The sequence below is a fragment of the Teleopsis dalmanni genome, chromosome 1, assembly GCF_002237135.1.
Source record: "Teleopsis dalmanni isolate 2A chromosome 1, ASM223713v2, whole genome shotgun sequence".
NCBI lineage: Eukaryota > Metazoa > Arthropoda > Insecta > Diptera > Diopsidae > Teleopsis > Teleopsis dalmanni.
In genome coordinates this window covers 181,797,074-181,818,965 of record NC_051846.1, presented here as the reverse complement: position 1 = coordinate 181,818,965, position 21,892 = coordinate 181,797,074, and the positions used below count along the sequence as shown (strand labels likewise).

The 21,892-nt window shown below is 29.6% G+C and overlaps 1 long non-coding RNA gene across 1 annotated transcript; it reads right to left on the bottom strand.

The window, feature by feature from the left end:
• Positions 1-20,184: 20,184 nt before the first annotated feature.
• Positions 20,185-21,601, bottom strand: LOC119671627. The gene is made up of 3 exons (XR_005251837.1): positions 21,562-21,601; positions 20,699-20,812; positions 20,185-20,635 (listed from the first exon to the last, which is right to left on the bottom strand). It is a non-coding gene; the product is annotated as an uncharacterized LOC119671627 (long non-coding RNA).
• Between the last annotated feature and the right edge of the window lie 291 nt (positions 21,602-21,892).

Below are 21,892 nucleotides of genomic sequence, written 5' to 3'. Positions count from 1 at the left end.
TGAAACATTTATGTCTCATTTTGACAAAAATTTCATTCATTTCAAGTCTTAAAACAATTCTGCTACAGATGTAGTTTTACCGATCACCTAGCCACCATCTTAGCGCACTGCAATACTGACGATCTAGCAGCTCCGTTATAATATTTGATGTAAAGTTTCGAATCTTGAACGATTTATTTGTTGTCATTATGTGCAATGTAAAAAGTAACACTGATTTCTTGGAGTTCCACAGCGGATTAAATTTAAGGAGTTATAATTAATAGTCATTGGAAGAAACACGGACACCTCATGTTATAACACTTTGAACTTGGTTACAATTTAATTGAGCTACCTTGTACAAATGTATCGATAACAATAAAGTACTATTTTTTTACGAGAGGTGTACAAAGTATGATGTCAGGGTTATCAATTGAAAGATATTTTAACTAAACCATATTATTTACTTCTCTCTATCTATGCTTTTGATAAATATTTTTTTTTATGTTAAAAAGTTTTAATTAACCTTATAATAGTAAAAAGTAATTGAATAGTAATTGAAGCTATATTATTGAGTACTGTTTAAATGGAAAGGAAAACCTATTCTCCTATAATAATAAATGTTATACAAATAAAATAAGTAGACGTATTATAAAAATGTTTGAGTTCTTTTAGCAAATTGTTAATATACTACAAAACACATGTACAACTGCGGAGAAACATCACTGCTACACAATGCACAACAAAAAGTGATAAGTAAAAAATTATTGAAATACTCATATGTCATATATGAAAAAAAAAATGGCACTCAATCAGTTGCCATTTGCCTTATGTCAAAAATAATGAAATAAATGCTAAAGCAAATCCACAAAGACAAGAGCTTTTTTGAGCCATTAGGCAACACAAAATGGCGTTAATAGCATGACACAACCATATATACACACTCGTGCACAAACCAACGCCATACGCACACTTAAACTATGTAGTGTTGGCTAAGTGTAGGCACTAAGCTGGAATACACCAGCAAAATATGAACGTACACTTGTGCTTGTGATGAAATAATATTTCAGCATATGATAAAACTATCATCAACAAAACCAACAGCAGCAGCAGCAGCAACAGCAACAACAACAACGAAAACAATAACAATGACGACAACCATTTGCGATTGTTTGCAGTAATAGCAACAGCATAAAAATGCAATAAAGTAGCAAACAAAAAACTCTACAGTCCTTCATAACATTTGCATTGAAATGCAAAGTTGGCAACACTGACCAGAAATACAGCAGCAGTAGCAACAACAAACGCATACAAAAAAGATTTCCGATGTCTGTTAAGATACTTAATGTTTTATTGCTACTGTCGTTCCTATTTCTGGCTGTTGGCACGTTTACGTTTTTGTTTTTGTTTTTGTTTTTGTTACTATCAATGTTCCGACTGGCTCCTACTGTATCCTTTGTAGTTGTTAGCGAGCCGTTGATGTTGCCACTGTGTTTATAATGCTTAATGATGATGATGATGATGGTAGCCGTTGTTGTTGGTTGTCGGCTCTTTTCGACTACCAACCAATGTTACTGTACTTCAGTGCGCTTTTGATTATTGGGAACTTTTTAATAGTCCACATTTGCTTACCCTTATGCAGAAGTACCTTTTTATTAAAAACGTATACTTTCCATTAAGATTTATGCTTGTTTACATTCAATTCAATTCAGATAGGCTCAGCGATCCTGAGCTGAATAAGGCCACCATTAAGTTGTGGTAGTTCAGTTTGTGCAAATGGCAATTTTTTTAAATTTAGATAAACGTTTCAATTAAAATCTTTTGTTGTTATGAAGCTCATAAATGAAAAATATTGTAATAAAAATATAAAAAAAATCAAATTAAATTCTTTTTTCAGTTTTTCATGTTGTTCATGTTATTAACAACGATAACAGATTGAAGTAAAATTGAACAAATAAAACTGATTGGTGTCGACTTTTTATATGTAATTGAAAATATTTTTATGACAGGAATTGTGTGTATGAATTTTAATAATTAATTTCATATAAAAAAAACCTTTTTAAGTCAATTATGAATTTTAAAATAGTATTGTTTAAGTTGTTATTATTGTTTATTTAATGTTTAATTGAAGAGCTGAAGAATTTATTTTAAAAAGAATAATTATTTACCCTTACTTTATTTACACAACAAAATATGATAAATATGATACAACTTACATATTAAATATTTAAAAAGAAATTCTCCATTAATATTGAAAACTTTTTCAAGTCGATTATAAAATTAAAAATAGTATTTTTTAAATTATTTGTACTGTATTTTTAATGCTTAATTAATAAATTTTAATTAATTAAATTATTACATTGTAATGAATTATCAAGAAAATAGAAAAAAATTATGAAATTTACGAAATGATTTTAAAAGCTCAAGCGACACTTGAGTGAAATTGAGGATTAAAATTAGTTTTTATAACAGTTTTCGCACAGTTTACTGCATTTAATGGTTTGAAATTTTACTCAAGCTTTGATACTGTTGAATAGGTGATGATACCAATGTATGCCCAATTATTTTCTTCTGTCACTTTTCGATAGAATTTAAAATGTATCCGAAAATTTTAATCATATTTTAAATTCGTTTTGTTTTTTTTTAAAAAGTTTGATTAAGAAAACAAATGCGGCTAAATTGGATGACCCAGAAGGCACACAACCGTGTGCCTTCTGGGTGTGAGTGAATTAGTACGCGACTAATTCATATAAAGATATCCAATTATCAGTTTATACGATGACAAATTGGTTATTTTATTAGCTGAATTCACGAAATTTTGGACAAAAACGGTATAAAAAAAAGTAAATAATGTTGGCTCATGAATTTTATTTCTTGGGTCGCATCCATATAATAATGTCATGTAAGTAATCACCTTAATGTAGTAGTATAACGAAATATTATTACAAATATTATTACAAATATTTCGAAGTAGCACAGTTTAAAACGTGTAACTTTTTATTTTATTTTAAAAACATTTGGTATTTGCAGTCTCAAAAATAATTATTTACGAATAATTAAATATAAGAATTATTTCCAAGACCACTGATGAAGGGTATTTGGCAATACTCGAAACAGCTGTATGGTCAGCCAAAAATTCAATTAATTAAAATAATTTAAAAAACAAATTTTTGTTGTTGTTTCACTTCTGTTCGAAAACCTCTTTAAAAACATTTTTATAAATTTATGTGTTAAATAAACGACGTAAGCCCGGTAAAAAATATAAGAAAATGTTAATTAAATATCCTATATTTATAATAGAAATAGAAATTAATAGAAATAGAAATTAGGTATTGGCTTTAGTATAATACTCGTATCTTTAATAGTCTAACTAATTCAATATGATCATTATTTATTAGTTCCATGAAAGTATGAGAGAAATCCATGAGTTAATTGAGTTCCAGTATTTTAGCGTTCTCAAAATATATTATTTGAAAATTAATCGAAAATATCCAATCAATTAATACATTTATACAATACGATACATTATATTGTATAGCTTAACAAATGGTTAATTATATTTAATTATAGATATTGAGTTATTAATATTAAGTAATATTAAATAAAAAGCAAAGTTTGATTATGAAAATAATTTTAGTAATTTTTCTAACACAAGCAAATTTAATTAAATTCATAGAATAAAATTTGAAATAAAATTCACAAATTAAAAAAGAGTTTAGTATCTTTTCGCGAAGCAATGAAGAAGTTACTTCATATTCAACTAAAATTTCTACATTTCTTATTACAAGTCTTGGCAACGAGTCCTTTTAGTTACGATAAAACTAAGCAGAAATTTGTAAGATCTCCAAAACTGTGGAAATATGTGAAATTCTATTTGTGTGGCATATTTCTACCAGTAATAATAACAACGAAATTACTGCTGATATGCTATGAGGCTAATTTGTTACTGGAATCAAAGGAAGTAGTTCATAAAATTAAAATTCTTAAAACTGCGTTTTTTCAAGCGATAAACTTATTGTTTCATTTATTAACTATTTATTATATAATTCAAAAAAACGAAAAACTTAATAAATTTTTAAATTTATTTATGGAAGCATATCGTCGTCATATCAACATGTTCAAAACAGAACCTCGGATCAGCTGGTTAAGATATTTTGTATTGGCTTTTCGAACTTTATATGCTGCCAAAATTGTAATTTTTGATTCAGACTCAATATGGACACTTCTATATCAAATATGTGTTTACTCTAATATGTTTATATTTTCATTATTATGTGCTTTAATATTAATGATTTACAATGGAATTTTATATGAAATGTCACATAAATTAAATTTAATGTATAGTGATGTTACGCAGATGGATTCGACGGATTTACGATTTGAGAATTTCTACCAGGCATATAGAAAACTTTTAAGACTTCGTCCATATATGGAACAATTTTTTGGTCCTTCATTGTTGTATGCCATTTCACTGGAAATATACGTATTCGTTGGCGATATGCAATTATACTTTCAAAGAGAAGTTGAGTTCGCAAATGTATTTATATTCTTTGTTGTGAATTCAACATTCTATTTAAACTATATATACAGTATCACAAGCATTTGTCAAAATATGTCTGATAATGAAGTACATATACAAAATCTCGTAATGGCATTATATATTACAAAATCAAATTTTGCGATTGGAAAATGGAATCTTCAAAAAGTAAAATTGTCTTTATATATATAATCACATAAAGCGGTGAAATTAATTATTTTATAAATATTTTAGTTGGATCTTTTCTACATTGAAAGAATCACATATTGCGATAAATACTTTACCATATGGAACTATTGTATATTAAGAAGAAGTTCGTTTTTGAAAATATTAGCTGGAATTCTTTCGAACGGTTATTTAGTAGCTAGTATTGGGTTGATAGAAAAAGTAGATATGTATGTCTACAACACCTATGAATTAGAATATACATAAAATAAAAACTGAATTGTAAAAAGTATGTAAAAAAAATCAAAAAAAATTTTCTTCAAAATGTTATTTTAATAAAGTAAAGCTCTCATTAATTATAAAGACTACTTTTATTATCAAACTATAAAGTTTAATATTATATATATATATATATATAAAACTTCAGTACATATATTTCTAAAATATAAATAAATAATTTTTTGAAAAAATTTTGTTGTATATTTTTGTTATGAATGTATTAATAATTAATTATGAAAATAATAATTAAAATATTGTAAATTTTTATAATTATCTAAGTAGATGGTATCCTGATGACGACTCTCAAGGAGAGTCGAAATATAGAATACACTAAAAAATATTAAACGTTGAATTATTTAACAAAAATGTGACCTAAGCCGGATTATAAAAAATATATAAAAACTATTATATATTACTTTAAAATAAATTCGAGTAAATTTAAAATTTAATAAATAATTTATATTTAAATGGGTATCAGAATATATTGCTACGTTAAATCTAACTTGCAGATTACTATACTTATCCTATACAAAACTTGGTTTTTATTGTTTGTACAGTGTTTTCTAATATAAGGTGCATTTCACAAATATTTTCGTATTATCATTAATTAACTTTTCAGGTTTTAGTAAAAATTCAATTTAAACTATTTATTAGTTCATTAAATAATTTAAATGCTTTAGAACTACTTAAGTCTAAGGGTGGCAAGCTGCCAATTACAGAAACTAAACAGTTTAAGATGAAATTACAACAAATAGTGGTTGTTTGATCAAGACTAATCTGTGGGTTTGATTACAGACTACATGACAGCCATAACAGACTTCAGAACTAGCATTTACACTTTCTACCCTGCCAGTGAAAGCTAAGAGTCAAGATCTGTGATAATTAATTCTAGATTTACGTTCAAGTGAGATGACTCAAAGGTGAAGAATTAAACGGGAACGAATATTTAATTGGAAAATATATAGAGATGCTAGTCATACCGACTCCCTGACATCTGCAAGGCAATCCAGACGAAAAGGCCAGACTAATACAATTCCAATATTCAGCGATCGAATATCACCATTTTTGAAGACAGTAATGTAGCTGTGATCTAATATATATAGGAATGTTGAAGAGAGTGGAATAGCGGTTGATATAGCTAGAAGAAGTTTTAAAATGCACATTGTGAAGCGATCTACGACCCGTTTAAGAGCATAGAAAAATTAACCATTGCAGTAACAAATGACTTATAGATTAATTTATCAGATTACGATGTTGCTAAATCTGATGTCTTTAAAGCTTTAGGAAACCGATTCAATTCGTGCACCTATTAGAATACTAAAGTCATTGTACCACTGCAACATAGAGAATAGATAGATTCAAATATACTGAATAGAGTAGTTTTTATATTTTACTGGAATAGAAGAGGTTTCAACATAACTAAATAACCAAACTAACGACATGATGTTAGTCTAGTACTTAGTAAATTTTTACCCTATTGATTCAGCAATTCCAACAAGTTTATGAGCACAGAAGTTGGAGTTTACATTTTTAGTACTAAACACATTACAAAACTTAGAAGTTTGAGCTTGAAAACTACTTCATGCTCTGATAAACGTTCATCATAAAGTCTATAAAATCATTAATTATGTTTAAGAAGACCTGAATGTGACATTGATTAGGAATAGTAAGATAATCAACCAAAATACAGTATTAAACTTGTGGCGGTACACACTCACCACCTAATATTAAACCACGCACGATGTGCAAGATACATTAAACACCGGAATTAAAACGCCAGCATACTGAAAGAGAGACCCCAATTTGTACTTTATCCATATAAAATAGTAAATTCGGAATGCAGGCATCACCATAGATCAAACATAATATGATCATGTAGTTGGCAGCCTTGACAGCGCGATTTAGCCGGAGGCGCCATGAGTGATGGATCCATTAAGCAATTCTGACTAGAAGCTAATGTCAATTTTATTTTATTCACAAAGCTACCTTTAGACAAATAATTTAAGTAAACTGTACATTAGCATATCTGTTTACATTATTATTATTATTAAAAGAAGAAATCATGCACTGCGACCTAAATGATGTTTTGTGCCATATTAATTTCTTTAATGAAGGACAGTATAGAGTTTATCTTTCCTAATCTTGAATCTTTATGATCCATGAAATGAACTATCTGTATATAGGTCAACATAAAAATTTTTTATTTTCCTCTAGATAAGGCTCGTGGACTAGTTATTTTCCTTTAGTATTTCTTCCACTTTGCAAGGAAACAATTATAATCAACTATAATCAACAATTTAAAGTGTATTAAAGTTTCGGCAAAACCAAATATAGTAAGTATTTATTTGGCCTTCAAGGTTTTTGTTTAGATTTTAACAAAAACATTTTTTTTTGCTATAAATTAAAAATGACAACTGAAGAATAATTTGCGGTTTTTAATATAAAATCAGTTATGTTGATTCATTAAATAAACAAAATTGCTTTTCACAATGCAATTTGACCTATTTATGTCAATTTTAATTTCCCACATTTGCCGTTACTCATACCACATGTTGGCCGAGCCATGTTTTATAGAAGAACGTGAAACAACGTTACTAAATATGGATAATGTTAAGTAAATTGAGGCAAGGAGTATGTATGTATGATGACTTTGACGTTAATGAATAAATGCACACAAGATAGTGCAATGCACTCTTTTCAAATTAGCGACAACGCACAGCAGTAAAGAGAAACGGAATATTATGGACGAATAGGAAAAGGAAGAATCGTACAGAAGCACTGCGATGGCAATGGTAAAACGTGCCAAACTGGAACGTTAATTCAAAACCAAAATATAAAGCATAAAATATATAGCCGTGCAGCATAGCAAAACACAGCAGGATACAGGACACTAAAGAATTTATGCAAATTGGTGAAATTGCATTTTTGTGGCTAACATGGACGCCCTCGCTGCAGTACAGTTCTCCAGAACACTTACTCGTTTGATAGTGACTTGTTGGCCACAATTCGCAGCTATTGACAGTTCAAAAACTACATAAAGTAATAGCCTTGTTGCTGTAGTTGTTGCATTAATGTTCCATTGACAGTAATAAAAACGGAAACTGCATTCACAAAGCAGCTGTAGTCACATCCGCAATGGCATTTGTCATTGCGCCATGTTCATGTATGTAGCTGTCATTTGTTACAGTAAGTATGTGTATGTGTATGTGTATGCGTATGTGCATGTAAAACAAAGTGTAAAGTCACCAACTTTTACCTCTCAATTTTCGCGTGGCCAACTAAAATCATTTTTCGTTTAGACATCAACTCAATTTGTTCATATGTTCGCATATTTGGCGCTACCCTCGTTTGTCGTTTGTCGCTGGTTGTTTGTTCGCTTGTTGCTGGCTATTTGCGTTGTCACTATGTTTGCTGATTACTGGCGGCCAACTTCGCTATGTTTGTGCGGCGTCCTTTGCATACATAATGAAGTTGGCGCTACTTTTCTACTTTTCTACCTTGTTTTTTTGTTTTTTATTTCTTTGTTGATTTTCTCTTTAACGGAAATTGGTCATGTTTCACCTATTTTTTTTTTGCTATAGAAAAGCGTTGTTGCGTTATTACGTTATTGCGTTGCGGTTGCATTTTGTATTACGTTTCACGTATGTAGAACACGCATTTGTCCGCAGTTTGGCAAGAAATGTTAGTGCTGCCAAGTTGTTGCAAAATACTTAAATTGCACATTGCATGTGCAGTGTCGTTTGGCAATTCCATTTACATTTTAGTTTGTGTGTAATTTTATGCTTATGGAAAGTTCATAGTTGTGCAATTGAAGTGTAGTTTACACAACGTAAAGTGCGACACATAAATTTACCTTTATGAAGTCGAATTTATTACAAATTTCGTATGTACATTCAATTTACATACATTTCTTACATCAAATGCGTACGGTATTTGGCATATCCTTGTTATTATGTTGTTAAAAAGTAATTATTATTAGAGTTCTCTAAAGATAAATTGGCAACAAATTTAATTTGTTTTTGATTTACTTTTGTGTGAATTGATTATAAAGTATATTTTGAGTTATAACATACACATATAAATTGTTGATTAGCAGATATCATACATTATGTGGGTTAAGTTGGAATACAAAAAATATCCTAAGAATTATTACGGGATTATTGACCGGTGACTGTAGATTGAATAATCACCTGTTGAAATTTGGTATTCAATTTAACTCACACTGCAGATACTGTTGAGAAGAGAGAGAAATTGCATACTATGTGGTTGAGGATTGCCTGGCACTGATATACAAGCGGAAGGAACACCTAGGAGGGTATTTCGTGGATCATAAAAATCCAAGACTAGGAAAGATAGACTCTATATTGTCGTTCGTTATAGAAATCGGATTTGGAGCAACACTCTAATCCAACAAAGGAACACAATATATCTTTTAGGTCGCAACGCACGATTTCTTGTTTTCAATAATAATAATAATAATAGGTTAGAATACAACTCCGAATTTTAATATCTATGTTGGCATAGATTTTAAACCAAATATCCAAAAATTATATAAAACCAATTATAAAGTTTAAGATGCACGCCAAAAAATGTGCAGTTTTTGAATGTCTCGCATATTTAAATTAGATGTCGACGTAGTTCAATACTTTTCTACACTGGATTCTCGGTCATATGGATAACTTCGGTAATTGTAGGGCAGATCAGCTAGCCAAATGGACTGCTATAGGTATTCATTCGGAATACCTAAAAAATTTGGGCATATTGTTGATATCATGCAAAAATTTGTTGAATGCTTTCTGTATTGATTAGTTTAATAAAACGTTGGAAGACTCAATTTATATGCAGATATTAATATGCAAGTTGGGCTATTAAGTTCTATTAAAAATGAAACGAGCACTCTCATTGAGCTGTCTCATGAAGATATCTAAAAAGCATTTTCAGCTTTGCCAAAGGTTCTAGGTGATTTTAAAACCTCTGAGTTTTTTTAACATAAAGCTGCAATAGAAGTAAGTAAATCCTAAGAATTGCCGGTATAACTTAACCGAATTTAATATCTAGTATACCTATTAGTATATGTCCTTTTTTAAATCTTCGACACACATCTGATATGCACCTTTTAAATCAATTACAATTAGAATTGTAATCTAGCATCTACATTCTAAATAACAATTACCCTGTAATTAGGATTTGAGTGTAACTAATTACATTAAAAGTAATCAATACTGTTAGGCTGTTGGTATGGCTTTGAGCTCTTCTAGCGATGCAACATTGGTTCTTTTGCTCACTGTCATTGGAATGATTGGGGTTTGGCTTTGATGTCATAAACATTTTTCCATGTTTCGTCAACAATGACAACCCTTTTCAGTAAATTTGGATGGTCAGTTACAACATTCTCTCATCATTGTCTTGACTTATACTCATGCGATGGTTATGACTAAATATAGAAAATTGCTATCAAATATATTAGAGGATATTTATACTAATATAAAAAAGAAACTCCAAAATTAAATTTAATATATTCGCAAAATTTAATTAAAGCCTGTATATATAATTTTATTAATTTAAATATTGTAACTTGTTTTAAGTATCGTATTTCATCGCGTTTTTATATTTTTTTTGGATTAAAAGAAAAGCAAAAGGAATTTAGATTTTTGTTTTAAAAATAAGTTATTGTATACGATCTATTCCATGCACACCTTCTGGAGAATTAACGAGAAGGATTTAAAATCGGGAAGTTCTTTGTGAGAACTACTGATTTTAATTTATATTATGTTAAATTCTTTAGGATATTATTTAATTAACATTCTTCTAATTAAAAACGAAATAAAAAAAATTTCACTTATAATTAAAATCATTGCTAGGAAATGGAAGATCCTTTGCAATAGCAATAGTCTGTTTTTGTTTTGTAATTGATTTTAAAACTAATTTTTTATTTTATTTTCATTTCTTAAAAAGTAACATAAACAGAAAAACTTCCTCTTCTTCGTCGCTTTTAAGTAATTTTATATTTCAATTAAACTTTTTCGAAATGTAGAGTAAACAAAGTCTCACAGGACAAAATCGAAAACTTTATTTGGCCGACTAAAGGTACTATACATAGTTTACCTTTGCGTTTATATGCAAAGGATTTAAAAGTTTCTTAAATAAAGTGACAAATACATTTATTGCCTTTTGTTTGTGTATAAAGTTCTGTCTTTCATGTCCTTACCTTCTTTTTCCTCTTGAATTTCCGAATTTATCTGTTAATGTTTGCAACTTTTCACATAAAGAGCAAAATTTTAATTTAACAGCTTAGCAAGCAGATAAATTAAATAAAATAATGCAAAGAGGCAAAGTAGATAGAAGTAAACTTCAAAATAATCAACATAATTTTTATTTACAAAATTAAGGACACTTGTCGCTTGGCGGACTCTTCACCAACAACAAGTGCGCTCGGATGAACAAAATGAAATTGGACAGAAGGGCAACTGTGTTCCCAAATGTGCTCGTAAAAGTTAAATATAATCGAATTTTGTACATGCACATGCACATAAATTCCATAAAAGCCAACGGACAAACGCACAAACGCACAAACGCGTAAACGGAAAAACGGACAAACTGACAACTCTAAATTTATATCAAGTTAAGCTTTATTGTGCATACTTTTAAAGTCAAGAAAAACTGGAAGACTGCTATGATGAGTTTATATATTCCTTAACTCAATTATACGCAGGGGAATATTGCTAGCAGTATATGGACTTTACGAGACTGTGTTTATTTCGATATCTGTATATATATGTATATATGCAGTGTTATTGTACTTATATGGGAAGTGCGGTCATTGGCGTTTATAAAAAGCAAAAACGATGCGTCTGCTATATACTATGTAGTATATTTCGTATCTGCAGCAGTCAACACATCATTTTATCTAACTTGGTTCCCACAATATTCTTTGTGAAAATATTTATCATATATGTGTTGTTTAGTGTATGGACAGCATGTTTATGCTGTCTACAAGCACATCCTTTTTGTCTGCATGCAAATTGCAAAAATTTTTTAGATTCCTTGTTCTTTTTCATGTTAATTTTTCAATATATACTAACAGTATGAAATACTCAAAATATTTGTCTCATATATTCTTTATACTTTCTTATTTAATTTCTATTTTCTTTTCCGAACTATTGCACCACTGTGGCCTAATGTTGGTAGTGTTTCCAAGTTTCATTTGCAATTACAGTGAAATAAACTTAAAAACCACTTTGTAGAGAATAATTTTATATTTAGTATTTGCAAATATCCTGTTTGTGGTAAATATCCAGTGCGAGCAAAACACACTATGGTATGATGCTAAATAATCGTGCATGCACATGCAAGTGCAGACGTGCGCGTTCATGTCTGTGTGAATTGGTTTAACTCATAAAAAGCCAAAGTGTTGCATATTAACGTAGAAGTAGTTGTGCAAAATAGTTGGGACATGCAAGCTCTAAAATAAAAAAATTAAAATTAAATTTCTCTTACATATTTTTAATTTTATTTTCAAAATTTTCATGTTATTTAGCAAATTTTACTTAACAAAGTGCCCACATTGAGAAGCCAAGTGTGGCAAACAAAAGCTCTGCTCTAACCACATCTACGTTTGTCAGTGCAGAATTCTGGTCTCAAATTTCGACAGAACATTGATATCTTTTGACATAACTTATCGCATTCATGCACTATGCACTATATACTATTCTATTTCTGGTCAAATGTGTCGGCGTCCATATCTTTCTCTCTGCATTCAGTTCAACCGCATTTGTGGCATTTGCATTGTTGACTTCATATTGAATAATGTAATTATTTTAAATGTGGTCACAATTCTACCTTCACTATACTAACACGTACACATAGTGAGCTTAGTTTCCGAGTAATTGCTATTCAAATTGTATTAATGCCATAATTTTAATATTTGCACTTTTCATAAAATCAAATTTGAATACTCAACATATGTATAATAAATTGATGCAACGCAATTATTTTGCTTATTTTAGATATAATTATGTAAACGGATTTAGTTCGTGTCAAAATAGAGTTATGACATAATATAACAGAATTGAAGCTTCCAGTTAGAACCCACAGTCTTTTATTTTCTCGAATTTTCGCACTTAAGTTCCAGTGGTAGTCATTAGTACTCCCAATAATCTCAAAAGACATAGCAATCGCGATATTTTGTTCAGAAATCTCTAGTGTTAGTCATTGTTAATCCTAACAACCTCACAAGACATGAAGTAACACAAAGGATTATAAAGAACGAAACAAGTCAAACGACTTAAGGCAGCAATGCGCGACAAGATTTTGAGTGAAAACTCAAAGATTTTATTCAAAAATCATATAACAATACCACACATTTGTCAAATCGTTCACTTCTCTTACAGAGATTCCTGTCAAACAAATTTGGTTTGCTGACGACTCCTTCACCTTAAGACTCTTCTCAGTTACTAAACTAAGTAGAAGAAAGATTGAGCTCAATCCTTTCAAGATCTCTGTCATCGCTCTTCAAAATTTAATAAAATAATGAATTGTCAATTGATGTTGGCATACTCAAGTATCCTTAGGCTTTAATTGGACCAGCATACATTTAGTTTTAGATATACATTTAGCTATCAGAAAGATTTGTTCTCGTTGGATTCTCCATTCACTCAAATGAATACACGTGGAAATGCTGAAAAAAATATCGCCGAGGTAGCTCAAAACACGTCTACGACGCCGCGATAGATGACGAATCATGGCTTTAAACATATGCGGCTGAAATAAAATAGCAATACATTTTTGGGGTCTTTCAAAGTGAGCAGAACCTAAAAAATTTGACAGTGGATGAACCAATTCCAAACAAATAGTCACATATTTTTATAAAAGTGGCCATGTCGCAACTGTTCCACTTGAATAATATAGAACTATCAAACCTAAGTGGCACGTAAGGATTTGTTTGCCGAAAGTCTCCGGAAAACTGGGAAAAATTAACTGTCTAAGGAAGATTAACTGTCGTCCACCACGGATATAAAAGATTATTCTTCGTCCACACATCAACTCAAACAAAAGAGTTTTTGAATTAATGAGTCATTCCCCTTACAATCCCGTTTTGGCACCTAATAACTTCTTCTTGTTACCAAACATTACGAAAAAAATACCGGGCGAGCATTTTTCTACGCCCAAATAGGCCGTTTAGATATTTAAACCCCTGGTTTTGGAGATACTAATTTCAGAGTGGCAAAACTATTTAGAAAATTGATTTCGAAAAACTTCGAAAAACAATGAAACCATTTTTACTATTTAACTACTATGTATATTTTTATTGTTAGGCGCAAGATTTAAAAGGCAATCTTCGTATTGGTTCTAAGTACTTTTAAAAATAAATTTATCTTAGTTACAAATTACTTTTTGTTATAATTAAAATGTAGAGTTTAATTATTATATCTTAATCTCATTGCACTGAACATAAAGTACAATAAACTCTTTAAAAAATTATACAAATGACAATCAAAAATATAAGCACCTGAACTTAACTGGATGAATCTGGAAAAATAACTGCTAATATGACGTTGTAAATAATCAATCATAGAACCCCTTTTCTTGAGTACGTAACTAATCCTAAGTGCCTTTGTATCTTTAACATAAAAAAACTCTTTAAACAAACATCAACAAATTTGTTCTATTTAACATCAACGCAATTCTCAGGAGCACTAAAACTATTTTCTAACTCTAAACTGCACTTTATTAACAATATAAAGTTGAGAGTAATGAACAAAAACTCCACTTTTAAATACAATAATTAAAAAAATTATTTTCAAATCGTATTTTATTGAAATTTATATTTCCGTTGAATTGCTGGTAACCCTCACATTTGCGGCGTTATTATTAAACCCAAGAGAAAAGGAACTTCATCTGACCAATTAATTATAATGAAACTCTCCAACTACTCATAATCGGATTGCTTAACTTAATTTTAGTTTTCTCTATTAAACATTTCGATCTTTAAGTTTTATTTGCTAAGTAAGTGTCCGATTATATGTGGTACCTTCACCATTCACAATCTACTAGGGTTACACACAGATCCATGTGCTTCCGCATACTCAATTGTTTCGTATCTAATCCGCATTAGTATTGTGTGCGAATCTTTTTTATAGTTCGATTTGCATTTTTTCATTAAGTTCATTTCGAGAATTGTTGGAAAAAATACTCGTAAATTAACAAATTAAATGAATTTGAAGCTGAAAAAGTCGATAAAAACGAAGAACAATAAAAGCACTTGTGAATAGTTAAAGGAAAATGAGTTTCTATTGAGTTTTGCATTTAGTTTCGCAGTCAATGGATTTTTGGGTAAAACTTTAATTTAATTTTTTAATTTAATTTAATTTAAATTTAATTTAAAAATTTTAAATTTTATAAATTTAAAATACAATGTAATGAATAAAACTTAATATAAAACTAAAAATATTTACTTTAATTTGATGATACATAAATATATTTAAATTAAATATATATTGTTTTTGGATAAACCTAAATAGCTAAAGTTGGTAATGCAAGCATGTGTAGATAAAAATTCTTCTCAGATCACAAGAACGAACTTTGTCAAAAACAAGATGATACTTTTAATATCATTTGTCGATCTGGGTAAAAAGGAAGAATACTTCACACTTTTATGTGAAAGGTTTAATGCTATCTGTGCAATTAGAGTCAGTTGTTAGCAAGATATATTTACTGTGGTCACAATGCTAGGTATATTATGAGGATAAAACCTTTTGTTATTTTATTTCGTATTTTATTGTACTTATAAAGAACTAGCTTCACTGAGAGTCTGAGAGCCTATCTTATTCAATTCTATATTTTATTCTATATTCTATTCAGCGTATATCTACTGCATTAGACAATGAAACTAATTGTAAGTTAATTATCAGTACAAGAAACCTAAAAGCTTGTCGTGTTCTATTTTATATTCAACTGAAGCGATATCCCTGCAATAAACTGAAATTCAGAACAAAACATTTATCGTAGGTGTAGTGCTCTAAAACACTGAAGACAAAAAGTGTATTAGAATGTTAGATTCTATATTTAACTGAATTCATTTCCACTGTATAAGTTAAAGTATCTAACTATGATTTCTTATTAGCACATAATATCTAGTTGGCAAGGAAAAACTAAGAGTGTAAAATTTTTAGCAAGTCACAAGAACACACCTGATACCAGTCAGTTGCTTTAATTAAAGCAGAACCATTTTAGTACTACAGTAACTGATATGTCGCTGCATGTTAGTGTAAGATATACAATAAAACTTGGTTAACTCTTTGAAAATTTTGTAGGGATTTTGTAGGATTGTAGCTCTGCGGGTTAGGCAAAAACTGCAGTCTATCTTATGCGTTAGTTTTTATTATTGTTGAGGAGATTCAAAATCTATTTTCTTTTCTAACTGGCTTGATAAAGCTGTCAGCCTTTAAAATTATTGAGTTTATAGATTTGTCAGGTGATTCCCTCTTCTACTGCAATGAGAGAGTCAAGCTCTCTCAGGATAATACACTGTTCGTGTATTAAATATTGGGGACTTCAACCATTAAGATGGTTCTTCAAATTGGAGATACTGACGGTGTTTTATTCATGATATCACAACGGTGCGCAAGGCTGTTACTTTATATCATGGATACGCTGTTCGTACATCAGATGCAAGGACACTACAATATTGCAGAAATCTATAACCTTTATCAAAGAAATGATGTTTGTGCATTAGATATTGGAACTTCTACCTTTAAGGTAGTTCTTCAAGTTAGAAGTACTCACAAAGTCCCATCACTGAAACCACAATGGCGCAGAAAACTGTAAGCTTTCTCAGAGGGACGCTGTTCGTGCATCAGATGTTGGGAGTTCTTCCTTCAAAATGGTTTTTCAAGTTTGGAGTACTGTCAGAGTCCCATCAGTGAAACCACAATGGCACAGAAGGCTGTAAGCTTTCTCAGAGGGACGCTGTTCGTGCATCAGATGTTGGGAGTTCTTCCTTCAAAATGGTTTTTCAAGTTTGGAGTACTGTCAGAGTCCCATCAGTGAAACCACAATGCCGCAGAAGGCTGTAAGTTTTCTCAGAGGGACGCTGTTCGTGCATCTGATGTTGGGAGTTATACCTTCAAAATGGTTCTTCAGGTTTGAAGTACTGACGGTGAAACCACAATGGTGCAGAAAGTAACATAATAAGCTTTCTCTAAGCTTATTAGGGAATCGTGCATCAGATGTTAGTTTTTACCTTTAAGTTGGTACTTCCTGATACACAGTCAGGTCTCCAGTACTGACAGTGTCTCTTCCATGGTATCACAACAGTGCACAAGGCTGTCAATATTTCTCAGGAGGTGCTGTTCGTACATCAGATGTAAGAGACTTCTACCTTTAGGGTGGTTCTTCAAATATGACATACGCATAGTGTTTCAGTCGTGATTTCAAAAGGGCTGTCAGCAATAGTTGTGTGTTAACTAAAAAAGGCTGTTAGTTTAACCTAATCTAACTATATACATAATTGAAAATTATGTTTAATAAATGTATAATAAATAATTAACATTTACAGTGCTACTATATGTAGAGAAGATGTTGAAAATTCGGCAAAGCAAAAATAAATGTATATATAAAAATTGGATAAAGTACATGATTTAAGCTCCAAGGAAGTTTTCAAGAAATTAATAATAAAAATTGTTCTCAACATTAAAATTTCACAATCGCGCATTCTTTTCGTTCGTTCAGTTAAACATTGAAGTTTAAAAATTGCCAAGAAGCATGCAATTTGCTCATATTTTCCACATTTTTAGTAAATTATTATTTATATTATTTTCTTGCTAGTTTTATGCTGGCAATACTTGAAGATTAAAATCAAGTTTATAATTTATTTATTTTTTTTCTGTTTTAGAACACTTCAATGTGTTCCGTTTCATTACGTTTCAGTCTTTTCATTCGAACTGAAATCGGAAAGCGGGAAGCATTAGTTTCGGTTTAAGTTTTGTGCCATTTTGGATTTTAGTTAAAAGCTCCGCACAGTTGCACTAGCGCCAAACTGCGGAAGCCACAAAAATGTCCTCGTTTTTTGTAATTTTCCGGTGGTTAACATTGCAGGAAACTAAAGAATTTTCCTTCATTTACTTTCATATTCCCATTCTATGCTTTTTGCTGCTGTATTGTGTAATTTTTGTTGGAAATGAGAATTAATAGACGATGAAGCTACACATTTTCGGTAAATTCATTAATTTATCATTATATTTTTTCGAATTGTTAAATTATTTTTTTCTATTTTGTTTGGTATTTTGTGGCTTTCGGTTCGAGTTTGTTAGTAAAACTAAAACTGAGGTGGCTAAGACGAAGGACAATCGTATATTTTTTGTTTCCAGATTAATGGAAAAAATGTGGATTTTGTTGAAATTGAGGAAAATGTACATTTTTGTGGTATTAGTTGAGTTTAGTTTTCAAAATTAGAAAACTTATAATTGAACATTATTATAATATAGAAAAGTTAGAAAACTTTTATTGAAATTTATTGAAGAAATGTTAGTAGTTAGAATATAAGTATATGATGTGTTTATTGAACTTAAAGACAATTCTGTTTTAAATACTAAGATCTTAAATAAATTCGTGGATTACCACCTTTTCGTCAATAATACAACTAAAACTTTGATGACACTTTAATATATTATCTTCTATAAGAAAGATAGCAGATTTTTTTTTCAGATCTGACAATTTATTTTTTATTTTAAAGCCATTTAAAGATGACTTAATGTATTTCTGTGTAATGATACTGTTTAGAAATTAATTTTTTATATTGATATTCGATATTAATTTCTTCAACAACATCTAGAACCCTTTAGAAGCACAAAAAAAAAAAATTTTGTTCATCATCTTATCACTATAGATTATATTTGATTATATTATATTAATTTCTTCAACAACATCTAGAACCCTTTAGAAGCACCAAAAAGAGTTTTGTTCATCATCTTATTACTATAGATTATATTTGAATATACCACCATGTTCTTGTCTCAAAATAAGAGACTGAATTGTGGTGTAAATTCAGCTTTTCGACTCAAATGCAAGTTCGTATTCCAAAATTTAACAAAAATTTCTTGCGTTTTTTTTTTGATAAAATAAATTGGAAGATAAATACAAATACATTGGAAGATTACGTCCAAATTGATAAAACAATAAACTTCGATTACATTATCCAACAAAAATTAACGTTTCTTACAACGGTTAATTTGAAGCTATTAAGTTTAAAGCCGCAATATATTTCTTTAGTCGACATCTTAGTCTCTAGCCACAATACGTTAAATTTTAAATTAGAACTGTTAATACAATATCAAAAAATTCTGGTCACACGGGTTAAATTTAAAAATTAGAGTCTTAAAATGTTAATAAAAAAAAACTTGCTACATGCAAATAAAAAATATTTTTTTTAAATATCGTTTCCCAATTTTCTTCCAAACTCCTAACTCCTAGAATTATTCAAATTTAAATTTGCAATCCATTTTTCTCGAGGACATCTGAGTTCTGGCCACAATGGATTTAATGTCAAATTTGGGGTTTTAAAGTGTTAATAAAACAATCAAAAAACTTTCTATAAACAAATGGAAAAGCATTTTTGCTTTAGATACCCTTTTCCAAATTCCCCCCCTTTTACCTTAAAACGCTGATTATTTGAATATATATTAAAATCAGTCTGTGATAATCTGATTTTAGAGATATTTTGTAGGAGAGTCTACTAAAAATTAAAGGATCGTTGGTAAAACTATACTAACAAAAAGAGAGATCATTCTAAAAAATCAGGTAGTTCTTACAACTAAAATCCGGTTATATAGTAAATCTGAATATTATATTGTAAGTCAAGTTCAGTAATATTACTAGAGAATAAATCAATTTATTTGTATTCTAATCTTAGAATACATGTTATTTCGATTCATTCTTCTTAATACATTGCAGATATATATAGTAATGAACTATGTACTTGGAACAAGAATTCACTTTCTGAATTTATAACATTAAGATCAGAGATATTTTTTATACTTAAAAGCAAATTTTCAAGATTAAGTAAGATTTAAAGAAAGATATTTTTAGGTCGTTTACATATATTGGACAAAGTTAACATTTGCTGCGTTCGAAACTTATGCAGAGTTTCGAATAAAGCAAGAACCCAACTTTTAAATTAATAAACAATAAAGCCTCAAAAAAAATTGTTATAAAAATACATGATTTTAAAAAAATTCTTTTCTTCTTCGGTAGATTCAATTTTAAAAAATTTTTATAATGCATCAACTAGTCTTCGGGCTTGGGCTTAAAGCGACACCGCTTAAGATGAGCTTTTCGACCACCAACAGTTACGACAGTCTTACATCCCTCATTCTCGCACTTTATTTTAAAACTTAGGTAAGCGTTGTACCGCTTGCCTCTAAAATTTTTTAAGTGCATCAAATTAAATGCAGTACGACACACTGGGCAAGAATTGTGGTTCTCTCTCCATTCCACTATACATGCCTTACAAAATGTATGGCCGCAAACTTTTATTGTAGATGGGTTTTCATAGCCGTCGAGGCATATGCAGCACTCAAAATTTTTAAGTGTAGTTTGGTCTTCTAGAAAGTCGTCAATGTTAATACCCATTTTTATTTTTTGTGCTTGAGGCGATCGAGGATATCTTCTTCCGAAAACAAACTTAAATGTGAAGATATTTGTTAGATGCTTAAATTTTTATTTAAGAAAAGTATTTATAATTACTTTAGCCAAATTTTTTTATATATATCGCACCCTTCGTTTTCGCTTTATTTTGGTCGAAATGGCTTCGCAAATATTGTCGGCATTGCCAACATTAAATATTTTGTACTTGATGCGCTATGAAGAAAATAAACATATTTTGTCATATGTTTACCAGGTTATGTGTATTATATATATAATATTTTCAAATATTTATTTAATAATTAAAATTAAAATAAATTTTATAAAATGTAGTTTATTGGACTATGCATTAATTAAAAACACTAAAATTCATCTAAATTATATACATAAGTTATATATGTTTGTATGTATATTTAAAATATTGTTTAAAGTTTTTCAAAAGTTTCTAACATATACAATACTAACTAGAATTAGTGGCGACTATTTGCTGATGACTATTTCTAAAGCGGTGTAAAGATATAGCGAGTGATATATGCAGTGTAAGATAGTTACGAGTATGTGTTCAGATTTTCAAAAAAGTATTGGATAAAACCAACTATTGTTAAGATCTATGCAGGATTTAAACATACATTAGATATAGATGGACCTGTATTAGCTGGATTTTGTGTTATTAGGTAGGTTTAAAAACAGTTAAATACTATTGGAACATTCTATCGATCGTTGGCTGCCTATTTTTCAACTAGTCCAGATTTCTAAATTCTAAACCATATGCCTTAGATTTTTTATTGAAATATATGATCAGATATTCACATGGTACTTCTGTCGTATTACTTGAGTAAGTAAATTTTCTGATGCCAGTGTATCAATAATTTATATTATTTAATAATATGAACCAATTATTTCTCAATTACCTAACACGTCGTAGATTTTATAAATATAATGCATTAAAAGTTTTTTGTACTTACATGTAGCGAAAAAATACAGATGTATATATATATAATTTTTTTTTTATAATGTTGGAAAAATTTTTAATGAAAATATTATATTTAAAAAACTATTACTTATTGGTTTAGTTTTTAATAAATTTGCTTTTGATTGGTTCCTTTGATTTAAAAAAATTATTAAAATAAAAAGGTTTTTTAAATAATAATATTAAAGTATTCCCGCCCTAACAATCCTTAAATCCACTTCTGGACTCTCAGGAAGATATGCTGATTTAAGGTCCGTCATCAACTAAAAGACAAATAAATGATATGATTTCTTAGCCTAGTTAAAGCCTAGTGTGGGGTAGAGATA